The 22,449-nt window shown below is 40.8% G+C and overlaps 2 long non-coding RNA genes across 2 annotated transcripts in view; one reads left to right on the forward strand and one right to left on the reverse strand.

The window, feature by feature from the left end:
- Positions 1 to 22,449, reverse strand: part of LOC146450222 (uncharacterized) — a 110,462-nt gene that overhangs the window by 42,787 nt on the left and 45,226 nt on the right. The gene's annotated exons all lie outside the window — the stretch shown is intronic.
- Positions 1 to 22,449, forward strand: part of LOC146450223 (uncharacterized) — a 110,039-nt gene that overhangs the window by 42,212 nt on the left and 45,378 nt on the right. The window lies entirely within an intron of this gene.

The raw sequence follows: 22,449 nt of genomic DNA on the forward strand, positions 1-22,449 counted from the left end.
TTTTTTGTTGCTCTTGATGTATAAGTACAGGTAGAAGAAGTTATGTGGAAGTAGTAGCAGCAGCAATAAGTAAAAGTAGCAGAAACAGCAGCAGCTGTAGCAGTGGCAGTAGAAGTCTGTAGTAGTAGTAGTAGTAGTAGTAGTAGTAGTAGTAGTAGTAGTAGTAGTAGTAGTAGTAGTAGTAGTAGTAGTAGTAGTAGTAGTAGTAGTAGTAGGAGTAGTAGGAGTAGTAGTAGTAGTAGTAGTAGTAGTAGTAGTAGTAGTAGTAGTAGTAGTAGTAGTAGTAGTAGTAGTAGTAGTTTAGTAGTAGTAGTAGTAGTAGTAGTAGTAGTAGTAGTAGTAGTAGTAGTAGTTTAGTAGTAGTAGTAGTAGTACTAGTAGTAGTAGTAGTAGTAATTGCTTTATTTGCATGACCACAAGATTTACAGTATTGCAAAAGCTTATATAATCTAATTACTAACAAAAACAGTGTAAAGTATCATAACAATATATAATTAATTCTAAGTTACATCATCAATATCCAATAATAGCCTGTCACGTGTAATCATACATGAAGAAATAAACTTCATAACCAGTTTGTTTACATTATAGTCTTTAGAGTTCATCAGTAGTTTCACAATGTCTGATGTCGATTTCGTTTGAATATCAGGTATCATTTTACTTATGTCTTCATAGAATGTCTGCCTCTGTAAAGAGTAGCAACTACATTGAAACAAGAAATGAGTTTCATTTTCCACTTGATTTGATTGACACAACTGACATAATCTTAACTCTCTAGGAAGATGATCTTTCTGATATCTACCAGCTTCAATTCTGAGTTTGTGGTTACTTAATTTAAACTTAACTAGGTTTCGTCTATCAGGAAAATTTCTTAAATGAGTTAAATAATTAGACGAAGAGTATTCATTCTTGAAAATCTTATAGAACTCTAACTTTTTTGAGTGTTCAAGGTTGTGTTGCCAGAAACGTAGATACTTGTTTTTCATATTAGTTTCAATTTGCCTTATTGTCTCATTGCTAAAATTTTCAGGATTTAGATCAGATGGATAGTATTTTTCTAACATGCAAATAAAATTGGAGTAAAAACCGGAATTATAAATGGAGTGTAAATGTTTTGACATTAGAAAAGATTGCTTAACGATAGAGTCAATCTCCTTATTGTTTAGGTAAACAAAGTATTTCATAATTTTTTGGTTTATTGCAATAAGTAATGGATATCGCCCTAACTCAGCCCTACATGCTAGGTTAGAGGCTTTGTTGTTTACCTCCAAATAGCGTTTGCAAAACTTTAAATGTACTTTTTCTAATGGGGAAGTATCCCATGTTTTGAACTCCTGCTTCGTGTACATACCCCAAACCTCACTGTTATAGCTTAAGATCGAGAATATCATCGTGTCGAAGATCTGAGATGCTGTGTTGGGATTTAGTTTACTGAGGAGTGTGTGTTTTTGGATGTTAGAGAAGGCGTGCATGGCCTTTTCTTTTAAGCGATCTAACGCAAGAGTGAAATTTCCTGTTGGGGTTGGAGTTCCTAAATAAGTGTATTCCTGAACAATTTCAACAGGTTCGGTGTCTATTTTAAAATTAATGTCAACGGATTTCTTTGAGCGTTTCTGAAAGATCATTACTTTCGTCTTCTTAGGATTGATTTTTAGCATCCATGATTTGCAGTAAGAGGATAGCGTATTTAAACAGTTTTGCAATCCTGTTTTGGATCTCGACAGAATGATTAAATCATCAGCATACAGAAGTGAGTTTATTCTCGTTCCATTTGGGAGGACAAATGGATCAGAAAGCGCGTTTTGAAATGAATATGGCAGATTGTTAATATAAAAGTTAAATAACAGAGGACTTAGAATACACCCTTGACGGACACCCCTGGAGTACGAGAAAGATCGTGTTTTGTTGTCTCCAATTCTTATAGAACAGGAAGAATTACAATAAAGAGTTTTAATTAGATTGTAAAATTGTCCTCCAATGCCAGCACCGAGTAGTTTATAAAATAAACCAACGTGCCAGACGGAGTCAAAAGCCTTGCGGAAATCTACGAAACAGGCATAGACCCTTTCTTTGTGATAGTGAACGTATTTATCTAGCAGGGCGCGAAGAGTAAAAACATGGTCTGCAGTGCGGTTTTCAGGCAGAAAGCCAATTTGTGAGTTATGTAATATTTTGTTTTCTTTTAAATAAGAGTGTAGACGTTGATTTAAGATTGAGCAGAACGGTTTTCCGAGGCAACTTGATACACAGATGCCCCTGTAGTTTGTCGGATCATTATATTCTTGTCACCAGATTTGTAAATGGGGGTTATCAGGCCTTGGCACCATACATCTGGCATCTTTCCAGATTTTAGGATATGATTGAAAAGTTTGATGTAAAGAGGCATTAGTGTTTCAAGGCTCGCTTTGATCATTTCGTTCCTTATTCTGTCGGAAAAGGGCGATTTCTTATTCTTTAATTTTTTCACAGCTTGACGTATTTCCTGTTGAGTTATTACTTGGTCTAAGGAGTTAAGTTGGTCTTTTTGTTTTTCTAATTGTTGTAGCTCATTATAAATTTTTTCTTGATGTGTAGATGGTTTTGGCTCGTCGGAGTGTAAATATTGAAAGTGTTCTAACCATTTGTCTTCTGGTATTGAAGAAGGATTTTTGTTGGGGGATTGTATCATCTATCGATTTAAGACAACTCCATCGAGTTCTTTTGTTTTTTCTTTCTGAAAATTTTTCTTTTTTAAATCGAGGAGATTTTTGTACTCGTTCAACGTTTGGTGAAATTTTTCGCGTATTTCGGAGTTGAGAGGATCGCGATGCTTTTGATTTGAGAGTTTTCGTATTTCATGTCTTTTTAATCGGCATTCGCTATCAAACCATTTCTTGTTTGAAGCTTTCTTTATGCGTTTACGAGGCTTTTTTATTCTAATCTTGAGGCAAAGTTTTGAAGTCGCAGTTAAAATGTTTACAGCATCAGTTAACGAGGTGTTAACATCACCATCGTCTCGTTCTAAGTAGTTTCTGATAAGAATTTGAATTGGTTCCGTGCGCAACGTGTTTTTGAATTTTAAGAAAGAGTCGTTTTTCCAGTAAAACTGGCGCGGTAATCTCATTAACCGATTGCTAGAATTTGCTCTTTGAATTTCCCCTGCTGGTTGATTGGTGTTAAGATTTAACCACGCTAAGATAGCACTGTGGTCTGATATGGGGGATGGTTTTTCAACAACAAAGTTGGCAACGTCTAGAAATGTATGGTGATCGCAGATGATATAGTCAATAACACTTGTCCCGTTTGGTCCATGAAAGGTAGGTCTACCTAAGGTATCTCCATTGACCCTTCCATTAACTATCCTTAAATCAAAAGTTTTGCATATCTCAAGCAGTTTTTTCCCGTGAGTATTTAGAAAATTGTCGAAACTATTTCTTTCTGCTGGGTGGAAAGCTGGTTCTGACTGATCATTGGTGATTATATCGTTTCCATCTTGGGAAACTGTATCGGAGTATTTTCCAGTTCTTGAGTTAAAGTCGCCTAGTAGAATCACTGATCCCGCTGTTAAAAAACACAGTATATCTTGCTCAAGTTGATCGAATATCTCGGAATCGAAATATTTAGAGTTACATGGAGGGATATAAACCCCGCAAACGTAAAAATCCTTTGACGAATTCAAGAATTTTTTATCAATTTTAAACCATAGAAAGTTTTGATTTGTTTTTACAATAGAAATAGTTTTTTTGAAGGTTGCTTTTGTATAATAAAGCTATTCCTCCTGAGTACCGACCCCCTTTTCTTGATTGGTTAGGGATATCAAAGTCGCGACAATTCCAGATTTTAGTAATAACGCTCAGAAAATCAACATCTTTTAGTTTGTTTCCAAAATGTTTGGACGATAGTCCGTTGACGTTCCAAGCACAGAAAGATAATGTGCCTGGGGTATCAAGATGACCCGTACGAGTACTAGTGATAGATTGCTAGGTTAACTATTATTCATTTTACTGGTAGAAAGTTTATCCTAATTTAGCTTTTTAAGTGTCTCAATGTTCCAGATTCAATTGTAATGTCTATAAATATGATTTTACAAAACGTAGAAAGGATATGATATCCTGGGGTATCTGTATTTCAGGACAGGTGGGGGAACTCTCCTTGGGAGTTGTCGCCATCTTTGCAGCATTCGTGGCGGGAAACTGATGCTGTCCTTGTTGCCCCAAGTGTATTTGCTGCTGTTATGGTTCTCGGACTGATGGCTTGGGTGGCTGTTGCATCTGATGGTAAAAGGGCCAAGGTTGACCCTGAGGTGAACCGTTCTGCAGGACATGACTGTAGGGCGAACTCTCCTTGGGAGTTGTCGTCATCTTTGTAGCATTCGTGGCGGGAAACTGATGCTGTCCTTGTTGCCCCATGTGTATTCGCTGCTGTAGTGGTTGTCGGACTGATGGCTTGGGTGGCTGTTGCACCTGATGGTAAAAGGGCCAAGGTTGACCCTGAGGTGAACCGTTCTGCAGGACATGACTGTAGGACGCATGATGCATCATGCTAGGGGGTTCTGGAGATACCACGTTGTTTGGGGGATCTTGAACTGGTCTTGGAGGAGTATGCTTCTTGATTGAAGGCGACCGTGGATGGCGTCTTTTAAATTTTTGGCGAAGAGTCCAATGTGTCTTTTAAGGATGTGTTTGTTATCACGGAGGAAATTTGTGCCATTTTTGAAAAGGTTGTCGTGCGCGATCAATTGTACACTTGGAAGTTTTGAGCAGCTTGTAATTAGTTGTTGATTAATTGAGATGATTGTTGAAGGTGAGATATCATTTCGAGGTAAGAGTGTAAAGGAAAGGATTTTGCTCGATGGAAATTTTGTTGAGGCCTCAGTAATCAATGTTAGAATATTGGAAATCAGTTCTTCATGGGAGGATCGCTCTAGATCGTTTGTTCCTGTGTGTATCAAAATCATGTGTGGAGCAGCGTGGATACTTTGTAGGAAGGAGCTTGCTTGCGTAATTAGTGGCGCTCTGACGTAGTTCACCTCATGTCGCGAGGAGAACATTTGTTTAGTATCTAGAAATTTGCCATTTGAGTCGCATAGAAAGATAACTTCGTTTGAAGGGGGTACAGGCTGATGCTGAGATGTGGTGATCTTTGCTTTATCTTGTCTGTTCGAATTGGTTTCTTGTAAGACGGAATAACCATTGGATGTAGGGATGTTTACAATTAGTAATTCGTCTTCTTTGCATTGTTTGGCTGGCGGTGTTGGAGTCGAGTTTCCATTTCCGTTCGTCGCTGCAACAGGGGGTGTCGATGGTGTCTGGCTTGCGGTATTGGTCATCTGAGCTCTCTCTGGTGTATGTGAATTCAATTTTTCAAATAGAGCCTTAACTTGTTCTTTAGGAAAACTGACCCCTGACTCCAGTTGCGTTTGTTTTTCCTTTAATTGAGCATTTTCTGCGACAAGTTGGAATTGTTTCTTTTGAAGAGTCTGATTTCCATCTTTTAATTTTGCAATCAGGATGGCGTGATTTTATAGTTGATCATTAAGAAGCTTGTTTGAATTTATTAAGTCGTCACAGAGGTCTCCTACATGTGATTTTTGTAATTTTGAAAGATGATCTTGTTGTACAGCTTTGTCTTTCAGTTGCTCAAAGTTTCCTTCGATGTTTATTTTGAATTGGGTAAATTCGGCTTCTAGATTGCCCACAGTTTTACGTAAAGTCGAAAGTGTATGCAGTCTGCTTGTCGTTAGTGTGAGGGGCTTGACGGGTTCTTGTCTAGATTTTGGTGTTTCTCGAGCTGTGTTGGGTGTTTCTTCTGCTATGCATTGACCAGCATTTTCTTGATTGGTGATTTCCTTATCTTCCTCTTGAAGTTCAGTGAAAAATTTTGGAAAGTCCGCGAGAAACGATGAAGTGTCCTCCGAGGTCAATGAACCATTGTCTGTCAAAGGTTCGAGGCTGTTAACAATTGCTAACAGTGCGGGGAATTCGTCACTGCTCCATTCGGCAAATTCCTTTCCTTGGACCATGATGCGGCCAGTTGAAATAAATACAGAAACAGTGACAAGTTGTTCTTCATTTTGCTCGTCGGCCGTAGAGATGTGTAGGATAATTTTGTCGCTCTTTGTTGCGCAACTGTAAGATTCTTGTTCTTGCCAAGACACAAGATATCCCATGGTGTTTAAATATTCATAGTAGCGTAGCGCAAACGTTTTTATCCAAAGTAGCAAACGATCTTCTGAGGTCTTGAAAGATACCACTTTGGCATTAGGTTTATAAGTGGATGAATCGATTTCCTCGAATAAAACCGTCTTCGATTTAGTCGTGTTAAATCTATCGACCAAATATCGGTGGAGATCTTCACATGGTGCCATATCGACCATACGCGAAGGCCTGAATCCAGCTTTTTTTCCTTGATCATGATCATCGGCGGCATCAAAGGAGGACTCATCAGGCTCTTCTGCCATTTAGATCGTCGTTGTCGTAAACTTTGTACCAGTATAATGAGTAGTAGTAGTAGTAGTAGTAGTAGTAGTAGTAGTAGTAGTAGTAGTAGTAGTAGTAGTAGTAGTAGTAGTAGTAGTAGTAGTAGTAGTAGTAGTAGTAGTAGTAGTAGTAGTAGTAGTAGTAGTAGTAGTAGTAGTGGTAGTAGTGGTAGTAGTGGTAGTAGTAGTAGTAGTAGTAGTAGTAGTAGTAGTAGTAGTAGTAGTAGTAGTAGTAGTAGTAGTAGTAGTAGTAGTAGTAGTAGTAGTAGTAGTAGTAGTAGTAGTAGTAGTAGTAGTAGTAGTAGTAGTAGTAGTAGCAGCAGCAGCAGCTGGTGGTGGTGGCGCGCCTTGTGACCTTTTCAGAAATGTCTCCGAAAAATTATTTGGGATTAAACATTAGGGTTCACTGAATTTGGTGTTAACATTAAAATAATTTTTTTTTTACAAGGGGGTTTTCAAAAACCGGAAGATTCCCATTTTTGTAAAGTGTAACTGATTAACCGTCATACAGTTAATTTCGTGTTTTTATATCTTTCTTGCTTTTCATTTTGATTACTTTTTGATTTTTCTGAAGTATCGCGCAGTAAAGAAATCCCTGATACGTGGAACTAATATGGCTGCCAGTTTGGAATGGTGACGTACTTCCCGCACCATTTCCATCATCACTCCTCGTATCGGGCATCTATCCTCTGAGTCTCATTTTTATTGCTTTCATACTTTCGAGGTTGTGGGGGGTGGGGGGGAGGTGGGGGTGGGTGAGTGGCTGGGTGGGTGGGTCTGGCCGAATACCCTCCCGGCCACCGAAGCACAAAAAAAGTTAATGATACGAAACGGTATTGTACTTATTACTGAAACATCGTCACAGCATTAAGCCAAACAATTATATTGTGGAGAATATGTGAACAAAAAGATAGTATCCAGCCGACAGGTGTGTTGCTCACTTATGATGCGACAGCGTAATAATAATCTTTACAAAACAACACATTCTCGTGACCTAAAGTGACTTAACAAAATATGTTAACAAATACCATGGGTATTTTACGTGATTTAAATGTGACAATATGGTCAAAATCATAGAACATAGAACATTGCCAACAGCAGGTATCAACAATTGCATTTCAACCAGGAGCCATAATCAGGGGTCAAGACGAACCATTTTCTGATTTACTGGTATTTTAAATTAAGATTAACTGGATTGTTAACTTATCCTTAAAGTGCCTATGAAGTAAAAAATTTTTTGTCACGGTTTGTTAGTTTATGAATTTCTCGGTCTGAATATGTGGGTTTTACTGAACAAAACCTTCTCAATCCGCAATTATGATCCCTGAAAGGTTCGAATTTAGCGCCGGAAAGTGTCTCCATCAGCGCGCGGCCAAAACGATCGTATTACAAGGTTGTGACGTAGAAAATACTTTGGAACACACGAGTGACATGGCGGCGAAGGGAGTTTTTTCGATCTCGGCGACTTATTATGCGGCTGATAACTCCAATATGACAAACTGTGCGAAAAAAAACTGGCATGCCGAGAATATGCACACATTACTTCCCGAGAGACGAAACTTTACGGCAGAAGTAAATTCGGTTTGCCCGAATTCACAGGAAAGATTCAAGCCATAGCTCTCGAAAGCGAAAGACAACGATGATCAGCTGTGGATATATTACACTCAGACTCTCATATCTGTGATAAACAAACATCCTGCCATCTTACTGCAGTTAACATAACATGAGCATGCAATCACCGGTTGAGAAATCCACGGATCCTCAGTCTTGGCAGATGACATAAATTTATTTAGCGCTTCCAGAAATCTTGCTTTATTCGAGCCGATAAACCTAAACAAATGCCACAGAGCTACAATTGTAACCGGGAATTGTAGCATACGCATTGTCATGCATATGGAAAACTAATCCTAACGAACAGTAAGAAAACCTTCAGTCAGTATATTTGAGCATTTCCCCTCACGATCACGAGCGGTCACACCACATTTTGATCAAAAGGGAAGAATCTTTTATACAAGAGAGCAAAACTACGAAGGCTTTTGTCAACACAACAGACACACAGCGGGAGTCGCTTAGCCGGGTCTGTCAAGATCTTGCGTAAGCGTGTTGGTCATCGCAGAAAATTCATCATGTTTGTGAGTTAACTGATGCGCTCGATCTGAAGTTTAAAAACTATTACTTCCATTAAAAGTGAGTTTTTGACCGGCCTGTGCAATTTCCATTTATAGCATCTGTGCTCTCTCGCATTCTCAAATCGAACAAAATCGAGTTTGAAGAGACAATTTCTAGCAAACAGAACTACGTAATTCTTCGCCTTTTCATTTCGGCAAAATATATCCAAGTACTAAAAAATCATTCATCGAAACGTCGCCTTCGAATCGAGCGCACAGAACGGTAGCGGTAAGGCCATCTTGATCTTCGTCCTCGTCTTATATTCTTGAGCTGTTCGACGCCAGTATGATCCACATCGGAACGATTGCAGCAACTTACATTTTGTCTGAATCGCTTGACTCTTTCAGATATCCGTTGGAAAAGTTTCGGTAAAGGACATTACTTCGTTATTGTCCGACATTTTTTTGGGGAGAAACCTTGAACACGAAATTTTCGCGATAAAAGTATTAGGCGATTCCGTGTATTAACAAGGCGAGAAGTGTTGTAAACAAATCTCTGAGGCATTTGCTACGTCATCAAACGCTAAACTAGTTCCCAGTCCCAGGGACACTATTTTTGTCATTTTGGGCTACTTTGTACGACTAAAAAAGCACCTTATTGTTTTTTCTACCGCATTTCTTTTATAATTTCGTAACTAAGACGTGGTAAACTCTAAAAAAACGCAAAAAAAAAATTTACTTCATAGGCACTTTAAGTGATGATATCATTTATTCATTATCTTAAGTGTACGTTTAGTATTTTAGGCTATGATTTTTTAGCAATTAGGTATATAACGTAACATATATGTCTCACTGCACTGCATTTAAGCAAAAAATAAAATCTTCATAGTTTCCTTTAGGTCTCCTCGCCATTGTTACATCTATTTTTTCTTTTCTTTTTTTTTTTGTTTTTTGTTTTTTGTTTTTTTGTTTTTTGTTTTTTGTTTACATTATATTTGTGGTGTGGCAAAATAAACGTAAGATTATTAAAGTGCTATCATTACTATTTGGGCATGAGAAGAATGCGAGTCGAGGAGTTGCGAATTGCGAGATGCAAACCTAGGAAATGAAAATACTTCTTTTCCGGGATATTTCTGGACAAAATAACGTACCAAACAAATATTTCAGAAAAAAAGACCAATAACCCCTGGGTGTGTACTTTCATCTTTTATGGAGTTAGTTTTAATGTATCTGCTTAGTTGCACCGAGAGGGTTACCTTCTTGAGCAAAAGAAGTGTGAGGGTCCCAGACTAGTGCAAAATATTAGACGAATACGATTATGTAGTTTTCTTTTGGTACCTTTTAAGGGTAAATTTAACTAAGTACCAGCAGGGCAAACGTAGTTAATCCCTTGTGCTTTTGGGGGTTCTATTTAAATCTTCCGACGAGCATTCCCTTCACTTATATATATAGAAGTGCCCATGGCTTTAAATTTAGTTATTAAAGAAATCCACCGTAAACTCCACACCCGCTACAAATAAAAGAAGCATCGTTGGTTAGCAAAAAGAAAAATAAATAAATTAGAGGCCCCATTAGGGGTTATAGGAATGGGTATTGGGTGGGAGGGACAATGAGATACAGGATATTGAGAAACGAGATTCGGGACACAATCCCCCTTCCTCAATTCTGCTATTGCCTATGTTGCTCTATTTGAAACATAATCTACCTTGGAGTATAAATCATTTTAAGCTATATTCTGCTTGAAAAGTCACCTGCCATCGTTTACAGCTATAGGACATTACGTCGAGCACCACCTGGACATTCTCGGAAAACTGATAACAGTTTTAAAATTGACGCTATTACTCTGTGTCTTTCCCATTTGACAAGAACAAATTTTGATCATAATTTGAGAAGTTAGTCCAACCCTTTCCGATTTTTTTTAAATCGTTTTCATATGTCTTGGTTACCAGGGTTTAAAACTCTGTAGGAGTGGAAAAATGGGTACGACATCACTCATTAGTTTTTTCTTTTTTTTTGAGATCGAAATCACGATGGCCAAGTCGCGGTAGTCAAGGAAGATTCAACATTCGACCATGCCCTACTAGATTGACAAAATAGGGTGTAGAGAAAAGGTGACTACAGAATAAAAGCAATATTCATTACTTTGGTCTGCAAACTATTCCTTCAAGCGTTTCTTTAAAGGCATTTTGAGCCCTCTTCGGAACAAATGTTTTCTTTTGCAGAATTATTATCCTCAATAAACCAGCCCCTTAAAAGGGGCTGTGGGTGAGCGTAGATTTACACAAAATGGTAAAAGTCGAAATGTAGAACAACACACTTAATAAATTAAAAGTCCTTTATTATCAAATTCATACACACTCACAAGGGTTTTTTTTTAACTCCTTCGAAGCTGAAGACCACCTCTATTGCGATGACAAAAAAAATGATATTACGTACAGAATATTGATTAATAATTCAGTACGAAAAATAACACACTCACGCTTAATATTTCACTATTTCTTCCTTCTCATCCAAACTTCACCCACCATATGTTGGCCATTTTTAGGTCCTAACAATTGCCTGTCTGAGATATCCATCTACAACGTGTTACGCGTCTGTAACTGAATGGGTCAGCTTGTAATTTAGAGGAGTAATTCGCCTGATTTTATCAGCCCCATTATAGGTCTATTCACATGGATTTGAAGACAGACTATTCTACCAGGGGTATGGAATACTCAACAAACAAGTGCCGAGAACATACTCGGACGGATAATTTTTCATACGAATCATTCTTCCAGAGAAGTTATCACGTGAAGCGGCCATTGCGGAGAGCAATGAAAAGGAAGGACATGAAAAGAGTCTAAAAGTAGGCGGGTCTTCCCTTGCTTTTAATCCTTCTTTCAATTTGTGCGCTGCCCGACCCTGCTCTCTATAATTTCAATGCCTGGGATGACTTAATTGAATGTTTATTACTGCCGTTTACTTTGTTTAAACCCAAGCCGAATTTGACTACGAACTGGTCTCAAACACATTTGGTATAACAGCATTGTGTTCCACAAACCATAAGCCTTGAAGGTCAACACACCATTTCCACGAGAAGACCATTTTACAGCAAGTACAAGAAATTTACTTGTTTAAGATATAAATTTGGTAATCCCACTGAGGTTTAGAAAATAACGAAAAATAGACCACGAGCAATCTTTTTCTTTGCTCGAAAATCCGCGGTGATAAACGCATAAAGCTGGACGACACGATATTTGAGGGGCGGGTAGCGAATCTGCGAGTAGCGCGGGAACCGGAAGGCGAGCGCGCTACAAAGTTAGCCGCTCGCCCCTCGAATAAGTCGTACCCGCTCACTTTTTTTTTTGGTTCTTCCCGCCATTTTTTTTTTTTTTACCAAAAGGGAGAATGCTCGCAGTCTAGACGAAAAACGAAAAATTATTCTTGTAGTGTTAACAAAATGATGTTAATTATCTTAAAAATCGTCTATGGTGACCAAAATTTCAACTCTCCACACAGTATTACTTAATAAAAATGGAGGTCACGAAACCAAAAAAAAGTATATATCATTTAAAATAAAATTTTTCCAAATTAAAAGACGTTGTAGTGTCATAAATAACCTATCAGCTTAAGGAGTAACAGCAAAGGTAGCGCCAACGAGAGAGTCGCGCTGTTTGGATTTCTTTAAGCCAATTTAGACTGTACAACTTTAGCTTACGACTGTCGCATGCGGTTTCTAAAGCGCGCGCTGCTCGTGTCATGCATGCAAAACAAATCGCGCACAACTCTCTTGCCTATACCTACGATTGTCGTAGGATTTTAAAACATGTTTTAAAATCCTACGACATTTTTTTGTGACGTACACGACAGTCGTGAGCGAGTTGTAGGTTTGATTTAAACGAAACAATTCATGTCGTAGGCCTGTCGTAAGCTCGTCGCATGCGACAAAGTCGTACCGTGTAAATCGCCCTTTTTGCGAGTGTTTTCTCGTTCAACGTTTTCATCGTGAGAGAGTCACCAACGAGATGAGTTGAAACTCACTCAAATGCTCGCGCTCTCAAAAAGACTGCTAATGGTCATGCCACGCCACTGGGCTCATTTAGATTTGTGTAGAAGTACAGGACTGAGTACGAGCAAGACTTTCAAAACTTCAAACCACTCAGGTTCCCAGGACTCTGGCTCTCGATAAACAAGGAGACGTAGTGCTCGAATCTAAAGGACCCTAATGTCTATTGGAGAAATGTACTAAATCATCCTCTCTTGACTAAATTCATTACCAGCCCTAACACTGCCATTGTTTTGCTAAGTAATCCTTTCATTTGTAATGCTCTCGCTGCCATCGCCATGCCGTCAAAGCTGCTTACGATCCCAAACTAAGCAAAGAGACATTACTTTAAAATAAGGACCAAGACGCAAAGCTCGGTAAGGTTACCCGGTACCTTCAGAGGTGTCTCGCGTTTGAGCGATGTAGCGCGTCCAGTTTAAACTGTAGATACCTAAGCCCCCATATCAAATTAAAGCTTATAGAGCTGGCTATCAAACTATACCAAGAATTTTGAAATGAAATGAATGTCGAATTTTTTACGACCTCTTATTGCGAGCGTCCGAATCACCTTTTTAAAGCTACAAGTCAAAGTGAATTTTGTTTTTTGTTAATTAATTTAATTTGCTCCTCAGTTTCCGGCCCCAAAGCGCCAAAAAAACGTGTCTGCGTTTTGCCATATTCAATCGCAGTGAAAAGTTATAAAGCATTTTCGAATTAGGATTAAAAAAATGTGGAGTAGTCGTACAAAAATCGCTCTCGGAGAAAAAATATTTCGAAATAAAATATTCGCAGAAACGTTTTTCTTTTTTATATGTTAAACTAGCTACTGTCCAAATTTGAAGGCAAACGAACAAATTCCTTTTGAGTTTTAGCTCTTTGAAGTGGCTCCTCCAAGTGAAAAAAATTTATTCGAGAAAACAGCCCAAAAAAATTACGCAATTCATTCTATTTCAAAATTCTTGGTTTAGTTGGATAGCCAGTTTTATAAGCTTTAATTTGATATAAGGGTTCAGGTATCTACAGTTTAAACTAGACGCGCTAAATCGCTTGGACGCGAGACACCTCTGAAGACACCTCGGAAGGTACCGGGTAACCTTAAAAGCGGAAAAATTCTTAAAGCACCTCTCAGTTTATTTTCGTATTTAACGAATTTTGGGAAAGAAGCTGTGAAGGGGTGACCTTTCCTTACTAAATACCCGTCAGACGGTAATTCCGTCTTAAGACGAGTTTTTCTATTGTAAAAAATGATATAAACATATAATTTAAATTTAGCAACTGAAATCCCCGCTTTTTCTAACCTACGTATTTGTAAACTGACTTAAATGTTACAACTATTAATTCAAAAAGCACTTTATTAAGTACAAACCCTAAGCTGCCCCCTTGACCATTGCCAGAGCCAGGGCCTATTTTACCCACAGGGAGCCCATACAAACTATGTGACCGTTTGTATTTTGAATTTATAGAGGCAATGTATGGGAATATCGAAAATCCTCGTATTATCGTACTAGATTGCGATAGATATTCTCATTAAACATCAAAGTAAACGTAGTTTTACCTTAAATGTTGTGTGTTGTCGTTCCTGAGGTTGAAGACGGCGATTTTAGCCATTTGAAGGGTTCGGCGTTGAACGTTCACTCGAGCGTAATAGAAGAGTGACAAGGGAGGAAAACTTGTTTTGAAAGGGTTCCAGCGCCGGAGCGATTTTTCCCCCAAAAAACGCATTGCTCCGATTTCAAACTTCACAGCATAAAGGTCAAAAGATTTCCGATTCTTCTCGTACCTTCCAATCGAAAATCCATCCAAACGGCCCGGAGCTAGTCCTCGAAGAAAATCAAAATCCCACAGTATTCGAGCGAGTGGAATGCGTAGTAAAATGCTTACGTGCCATTGTCTAACGTTGTCCAATCAGAAAGGGGCATTTAGCGGGACGGTTTGTAGCTGGCACGCAAGCATTTTGCTACGCATTCCACTCGCTCGAATACTGTGGGATTTTGATTTTCTTCGAGGACTAGCTCCGGGCCGTTTGGATGGATTTTCGATTGGAAGGTACGAGAAGAATCGAAAATCTTTTGACCTTTATGCTGTGAAGTTTGAAATCGGAGCGATGCGTTTTTGGGGGGAAAAATCGCTCCGGCGCTGGAACCCTTTCAAAACAAGTTTTCCTCCCTTGTCACTCTTCTATTACGCTCGAGTAAACGTTCAATGCCGAACCCTTCAGATGGCTAAAATCGCCGTCTTCAACCTCAGGAACGACTGTAAGAGAAGGGCTGCGCTACAGGACGCGTGTCGCCGGTTCTTCGTAAGGATTCAACTCCACACAAGGATCTTTAGGCTCAAATCTGATTGACTGTAATATCAACTCGAACGTACCTACACTGTACACAAAGTAAAACTACTTTGCTCGAAAAACGACAACACTCCAGCAATCACATGGTTAGCAGGTCCATGATGCAATGCGTTTAAGTCCCACGTGAACGGTGTCACGCCGTAACGCTATTTGAATCTGTAACACTCCCCCCTGTTGACCAGATTATCCACTACTGAGCTAACTATTTGTTCTGGTCAACACAATCCCTACATAACCGTAAGAAAACTACAACGATACGAAACTAAAGAGTTCCTTGGTTCAAAGTCATGTTAGCAAAGTTCGACACTGAATGTTCAATGTCAGGAGCTTGTCAGTGTTCCTTAGTTCAGATTCTCTAGCCACGTTTTTCTCCTACGGTCAGCTTCTACTGCTGCTGCTCGTCTTGGGCGGCTCTGTCTCGGCTCGGGCTGTTCAGGTCTGGCACAAGGGACTGATGAATCAGGAACAAATCTGGAGATTGCTGCGGGCTCAGCGACCTGGCATCGGATTTCCAAGGGGTAAAGGCGTTGCACCGGACGTCTGATTGTTGTGCATTTTTCTCCCTTGCTTTGGACTCGAACAACAGCTCCTCTGATAGCTCCATCAGCTCCTGCAATGAGATCTTCAACCTTGCCAACCCGCCATTTTCCTCTAGGTTGATCTTCGTCATGAACAACAACTACATCTCCAGTGGACACAGTTCTATCAGTGTTCCCCTCAGTGGCAGCATAACGATGAGAGTTTCGCAGTTCCACGAGATATTCTTCTCTCCATCTTTTCCAAAAGTGGTTCATAACATTGCTCAGATGCTGCATTCTTCTATCTAAATCTTGTGGCTGAATGTCTGGGTTGTAGTCCGGGGTTTCACTAGTATTGCTGTCAGGAACACTCATCAGACGCCGTCCACACAGTAAGTGCGATGGCGTGATCGGTTCTTCAAGGTCTTCGCTTGACACGTATGAAAGAGGTCTGCAGTTTAGTATCATCTCAACTTCCACAACTACAGTCGACAATTCTTCATAGGTAAGTCTTGCTCCTCCGATAGTCTTCTTCAGACACCTCTTCACTGATCTCACAAGTCTCTCAAATATTCCACCCCACCAGGGTGCTTTCTCAAGGTTGAATGTCCACTTCATCTGTTCCTTGGCGAAGTGCTGCTTTACTCCTGGGTCATTCCACACCTTTGCGATTTCTCGTGCTGCAGGTTTAAAGGTACTACCATTGTGGGACACCACCAACGACGGTCGTCCACGTCGGGCGGTAAATCTTCTAAAGCTTCTCACGAATGCGTTAGCCGTCAGACCTGGCACAAGATCCAAATGGATAGCTCTCGTGACACAACATGTGTAAAGGCAGATCCACACTTTCTGTTGAGGACTGTTGCAATTTGAATTCTTCACGTAGAGTGGACCGGCAAAGTCAAGTCCGACATAGGTAAACGGTGACTCCTCCTTTACTCTGAACTCTGGGAGTGGCGGGGCCGGTGGAGCCTGGTAAGGTCCTCCTTCCAGTTTGCGGCATACGACACATTGATGCAATAGCTTTCTCACGAACTGCCTGCCTTGAACGATCCAGAACCTGTCTCTCAATTCAGTAAGGGTAGACTTGACACCACTATGCATCACTCGCTTGTGGCTGTCTCGTACAATGAGGGATGTGAGATAGTGGCTCTTGTCCAACAGGATAGGTTGCTTAATCGACGTGGGTAGCTGCGCATTGGCTAAACGTCCCATACATCTCATGATACCTTGTCCATCGACGAATAGGCCAAACTGCTGTTTCCAAATTTCAAACTTAGGATTCTTGCTCAGCGATCTCTGTATTTCCTTGATCCAGAGGGTTTCTGCTAATGCAATGTCTTGGCTAGTTAATTGTACTTGTGGTGGAACCTCCTTCCGCAACTTCGACTTCATAATGTTTGCAAACTTGAGAACTAGGGCAGTGACCCTTAATAGTCGCGGTAGTTCACTGTAATCTTCACATCTGATTATCTGGGCTATACCAACGGCCTCAGCTGCAGCTAGTAGTGAAGACGAGGCTTCAATCCGCAACTTCTCCTTGTCTCCAACCTTCATTTCTTCTAGACATTCTTCTGGAAGCTTCGCACTATCAAACTCTTCTTCACTCGTTTCTTCATACTCGATGAGCCATTTTGGTCCGTCAATCCACAAGGCATACTCTGACATTTCTGAAGGGCTCATTCCTCTTGACGGAACATCAGCTGGATTGTTCTTTCCACGGCAATGCTTCCACTTGGTTGCCGGAACAAGTTGTCGAATCTCGTTCACGCGGTGCTGGACGAATTGTTTCCACTCTCTTTCTTCACCTTTGATCCAACACAGTGTTACCCTTGAATCTGTCCAGCAGGTCATTTCCGCAATTCCCACTTCAGGCTCTAAGGCTTCACAGACGTGTGTAATCAGTCTTGCCAGTACTAAGGCGGCAAGAAGTTCTAATCTTGGGATTGACTCGTGTTTCACGGGTGCGACTCTGGACTTCGATGCAACGAACTTCAGGTAACTTCCATTGGTTGTTGTGATTTGCAGGTAAATTACTGCTGCGTAGGCTTTGCAGGATGCGTCACCGAACCCATGGAGGCTACAACTGACAATTCTTTCGGAGACGCCTTGGAAATAGCATCTTAGTAGTGTAAATGAACTCATGTTCTGCAAACCAGTTACTAGTTTCTGCCACCACTTCAATAACTCTCCTTCTAGGCGGTCGTCCCAACCAATCTTGCGCTTGCAGAGTTCTTGAAAGAACAACTTGAATTGCAGAATTACAGGTGACAGGAACCCCAGTGGATCATAGAACTTTGCTGCAATGCTGACGACGTTTCTCTTCGTCGGTTCAATGTCTCTTGCAAGGCTTGCTATCTCTTTCATTTCAAACACAAATGTATCATTCACATAGTTCCAGCGCACTCCAAGCACCTTCTGCTCTGTACGAGTTGTATCCTCTACAGCTCCAAGTGTGCTCTTGGCATAGGTCTTGTCTTCTTCGGTCACATCCTGTTCAGTGACGTCTTGAGATGATTGCATGCGTTCAGGTTCAACGATGTTCTCAGATGTGACTGGGTTTGACATTCTTGATTCATTGCATTGGATTCTCTCCCTAAGTTCAGCGGAGTTTGACACAAATTTTCTCAAGTTAAATCCTCCTTCAGCGAGTCTGACCTTGGACTTCAAGTAGAGTTCGTAGCCGGCGTCACTCTCAGGGGCTCCAGAACTCAAGTCATCCACATAAATGGCGCGAAGAAATCTTTCCACGAATTCTGGATCTTCATCCTTGTACCTCTCAATGTGATACTTCAAGGTCGCATTCAACAAGAAAGGACTAGAAGAAACTCCGAAGACCACTCTTGTAAATCTAAGTATCACAATCTCAGGGGAATTCTTCTGTACGTCGTCCACCCATAGGAATCGCAACACATCTCTGTCCTCCTTTGCCATGCCGACCATAAGGAACGCCTTTTCCACATCACCAGTCAGAGCTACTCGATTCGCTCGAAATCTCAGGAGTATGTCAAAAATGTTTTCTGCAAGGGGTGGTCCTGCGTACAGACAATCATTCAGTGATGCACCTTCAGTTCTGGCAGAAGCATCGTATACAACTCTGAGCTTAGTTGTCGCTTTGTCCCTCCGTATGACTGCATGGTGCGGGATGTAGTGAATTTTACCAACGTCCCCATCTTCAGGCTTCTCTACGATTTCGATTATGCCTTTGCTTAGCTGCTCTCTGATAACTGAATCATACTCTCTTAAGATCTCAGGATCTTGGCGTAGACGTTTGAGTAGGTTGGTCAACCGCTTCACACTCAGATCATAATTGTCCGGGAGGATTGGATGCGGTGTCTTCCATGGCAGATGGACTTCGTACCTCTGATTCTCGAAGGATATCTTCTCCTCAAACTCTTCATACAAGGATTTCGGCTTTATGCCTAGTGACTCCAGTTCCCAGAATGTTCTTAGGTTTCCGTCAAGACTTTCATTCGTAACATCAATAGGCTTCACTGCACTCTTTAGAACATGCGTTGTCACGAGGTTGTTCTGCTGCCTCTCATCTTGTGTTGCTCCATTAACTGGGCCTGACAAAACCCATCCAAGCTTAGTGTGAATTGCCGTTGGGCCATCCTTCCCCCGTATCACTCTTCCAGAGACAAGATTCCAATAGTGGTCTGATCCGACAAGGATGTCCACAGCAACATCATTATCACCGGTACAGTGGTCAGCAAGATTGAGACCTTTAAGATGGGCGTACGTGTTGCCGGCCTTTGCAACGTACTGTCTCTGTAGGGGATCACATATGAGTGGTACCACGAAGGCAGACAGCTGAACTTCCTCACCATTCTCAGCAGCAACACAAAGTTGAACAACGTCTACAGATTGAGTGTGTTCATCCGATGATCCAAAGGTTTTAATTGCAATTGTCTGTCTCCTTTCAGTTGGCAAGTTCAGTTGTTCCCTCACTCTTGTTGTCACGTAAGACCTCTGACTACCGCTGTCTAGGATAAGTCTGGCTACGCACTGTCCTGGTTGACCAGGCTTCGAGACTACTGCCGTAGCTGTCTGGAGAAGAATGGGCGTTGATGTTCCAACATACAATGCTGTAGGATTCTCATTTGTATCGTTTGGCACTCTCCAAGAGGTCTGCTCATGGTTGGCAGTCGGAGGGGCATTTTTAACAGAGTGGGCCCCAGTTCCTTCACTGATACCAGAGGTACAAATACTGATGTGGTGACGACCACTACACTAAAAACACTTGATATTCGAAGGACAATTGCGACTAATGTGACCTCTTCTTAGACAGACGAAACATCTTCCATGCTTTTTCAGAATCTCCTTTCGGGCAGCAACATTGGTCACAGTAGTGCAGGAGTTAGAGGCATGATTCATCCTGCAATAGGTGCAAGTGGGTCCTGTGGCTTTCGTGAGAAGTGCTGTAGTGGTGGGCTTCATCCTAGGTTGGTCTCTTTTGAACGATTTTACTTCACTTGTCGATTGAGCAACGTCACGAACAGCTGCGCGTTCCCTGGCCTCCAATTCATTCTCAAACACATGCAAAATCCGATCTAGCTGCCACTCCTCATCCTTCACTTCTCTGCTGATGACTAGACGCAAGTCGCTTGGGAGCTTGTTCATGATAATGGAGGAAAGAAGAGTTCCATATGAGTCTGAAGGGACCCCCAACGATTTTAGACTTCTGACATGCGCCTCTAAGGTATCATAAAGGTGTCTCAGCTTATCAATGTTTTGGCTTGAATTGACCGGGTTAATACTGAGAAGAATGTCCATGTGTCTGCTTATGATTTGTTGCTTATTGCCAAATCTCTTCTTTAAAATGGCAACAGCTTCTTCGTAGTTGGTGGCAGTAAGGGACAATCCAGAAATGGCATCACTGGCTGGTTTCATAAGGAGTGAATTCAGGTAATTGAATTTATCAATAGCCGCTAGCTTCATATTGTTGTGGATTGATGACTCGAATGCATCCCAGAAGGTAGGCCAGTTACTTATCTCCCCATCAAATTTCTTCAAATCGAGTTTAGGTAATTTAACTTGGGAGGCAGAAGGTGATGGTGTACATGAACTTGCAGTAGGATTTGGAGATTCAACAGTGACATTTGAGGGTTCAGAATTACCAGAAGCACTTGCAATAGGATTAGGAGATTTAATAGTGACATTTGAGGGTTCAGAATTACCAGAAGCAACTTCCGTAGATACAGAAATGTGAGGGCTTACCGGTGTCTCGTGTTGTTCTGGTGTGTCCATGTTCTTCGCGGGGGGTCTAAATGTTTCCAGAAAATTATCGATTCTTGATATGCTGAGCTGTATTAATTCGCTTGCGAGATCTGCTTCTCGAATCTCGTTCTCAATTTCTTCGTCTTCCACGATCGACAGGATGTCTTCGTCTAGACCTTTCAGAGTTTCCAATTTAGAACGAAGTGATTCTCTTTGCTGGCGAAGCTTCGACGCGTGTAGAGCTTGCTTGCTCTGATCCAATTCATCGCTGATCGGGACATCCAATTGCTCATTGACTGTACAGGCGATTCGTTTCACGGTTGCTCGATGTCCTTCACGAGTTGCTTTCTTCCTTGCAAGGTTTTTGACTTTTGGTGGCATCGCTCAATGACTTCAGTCAAAACAAAGATCGAAGAATCCACAGTGTGCAGCGTAAAAACAAGTATTATCGGCTCCGGCTCGAAGTGACCATGTAAGAGAAGGGCTGCGCTACAGGACGCGTGTCGCCGGTTCTTCGTAAGGATTCAACTCCACACAAGGATCTTTAGGCTCAAATCTGATTGACTGTAATATCAACTCGAACGTACCTACACTGTACACAAAGTAAAACTACTTTGCTCGAAAAACGACAACACTCCAGCAATCACATGGTTAGCAGGTCCATGATGCAATGCGTTTAAGTCCCACGTGAACGGTGTCACGCCGTAACGCTATTTGAATCTGTAACAACGACAACACACAACATTTAAGGTAAAACTACGTTTATTTTGATGTTTAATGAAAATATCTATCGCAATCTAGTACGATAATACGAGGATTTTCGATATTCCCATACATTGCCTCTATAAATTCAAAATACAAACGGTCACATAGTTTGTGTGGGTCCCCTGTGTTTTACCTAGCCTGGGAACGGAAACGTAAATTCCGGCTGTCGCTTCTCTCAAGTGACATGGAAATTCAGAAACCATGCATTTTAGAATAAACAGCGGTTTGACGCTTGCCGTTTGCCGTAAACGTGAAGCTAAACCTCTCTATTATCGAAAACTGACCGTGAAATGGGGCGAGTAAAACAGGAATCCACTTTTAGCTCGCCCCAACCCTCACTATCTTTCCTGAAACTTAGAATAGCTATGATGGTGGAAGAACGCATTTTCAGTGTATTCTGCTGTTGAAGAGTACATCAGATACCAATATTCCAGTATAAAAATACAATATTTATGCTGAAACTGTAAATTCAGAAACCAGCGGCCAGAAAATTATGAGAATAGTGTGGAAAACATAATCTCGGTAATGCCAACAAAAGTTTGTAAGAGAGGGCGAAGGCTCTCAAGAAAGGGAATCGAAACAAGCACTGTAGACTTTGTGGCATAAAATTTGAGTCCTGGGCAGAACAATGTTGTTTCAAAATTTGCTTTCATTCGTGACAACGAGGGAGGAAAGTGCCACTCCGATGTTTAGCACAATCGTGCTTCCGTTAACAACAACAACAACAACAACAAAAAGTTTGTCTGAGTGTGCAAAACATGAAGTCATGAACTGAGAAATGCAGCGGAATTTTACCGGTTTGCCAAGAAACTGTTTTCTGCAACTGAAGATATGAAGCAGCAGAATCGAAGAAAAAAAAAATACAGCTCGTTTCAATCAAAATTATGCTCTGACCAGAACAAGAAACAATATACAATAAACAAGATAAAGATATTCTAAATAGCAACTGTAATGTGGAAGATATTTCGGAAAAACCAGAAACTCATATTTTAAAAATGTAGTAAATATGT

Source organism: Pavona decussata, unplaced genomic scaffold (assembly GCF_977016875.1).
Source record: "Pavona decussata unplaced genomic scaffold, jaPavDecu1.1 SCAFFOLD_476, whole genome shotgun sequence".
In the NCBI taxonomy this organism is placed as follows: Eukaryota; Metazoa; Cnidaria; class Anthozoa; order Scleractinia; family Agariciidae; genus Pavona; species Pavona decussata.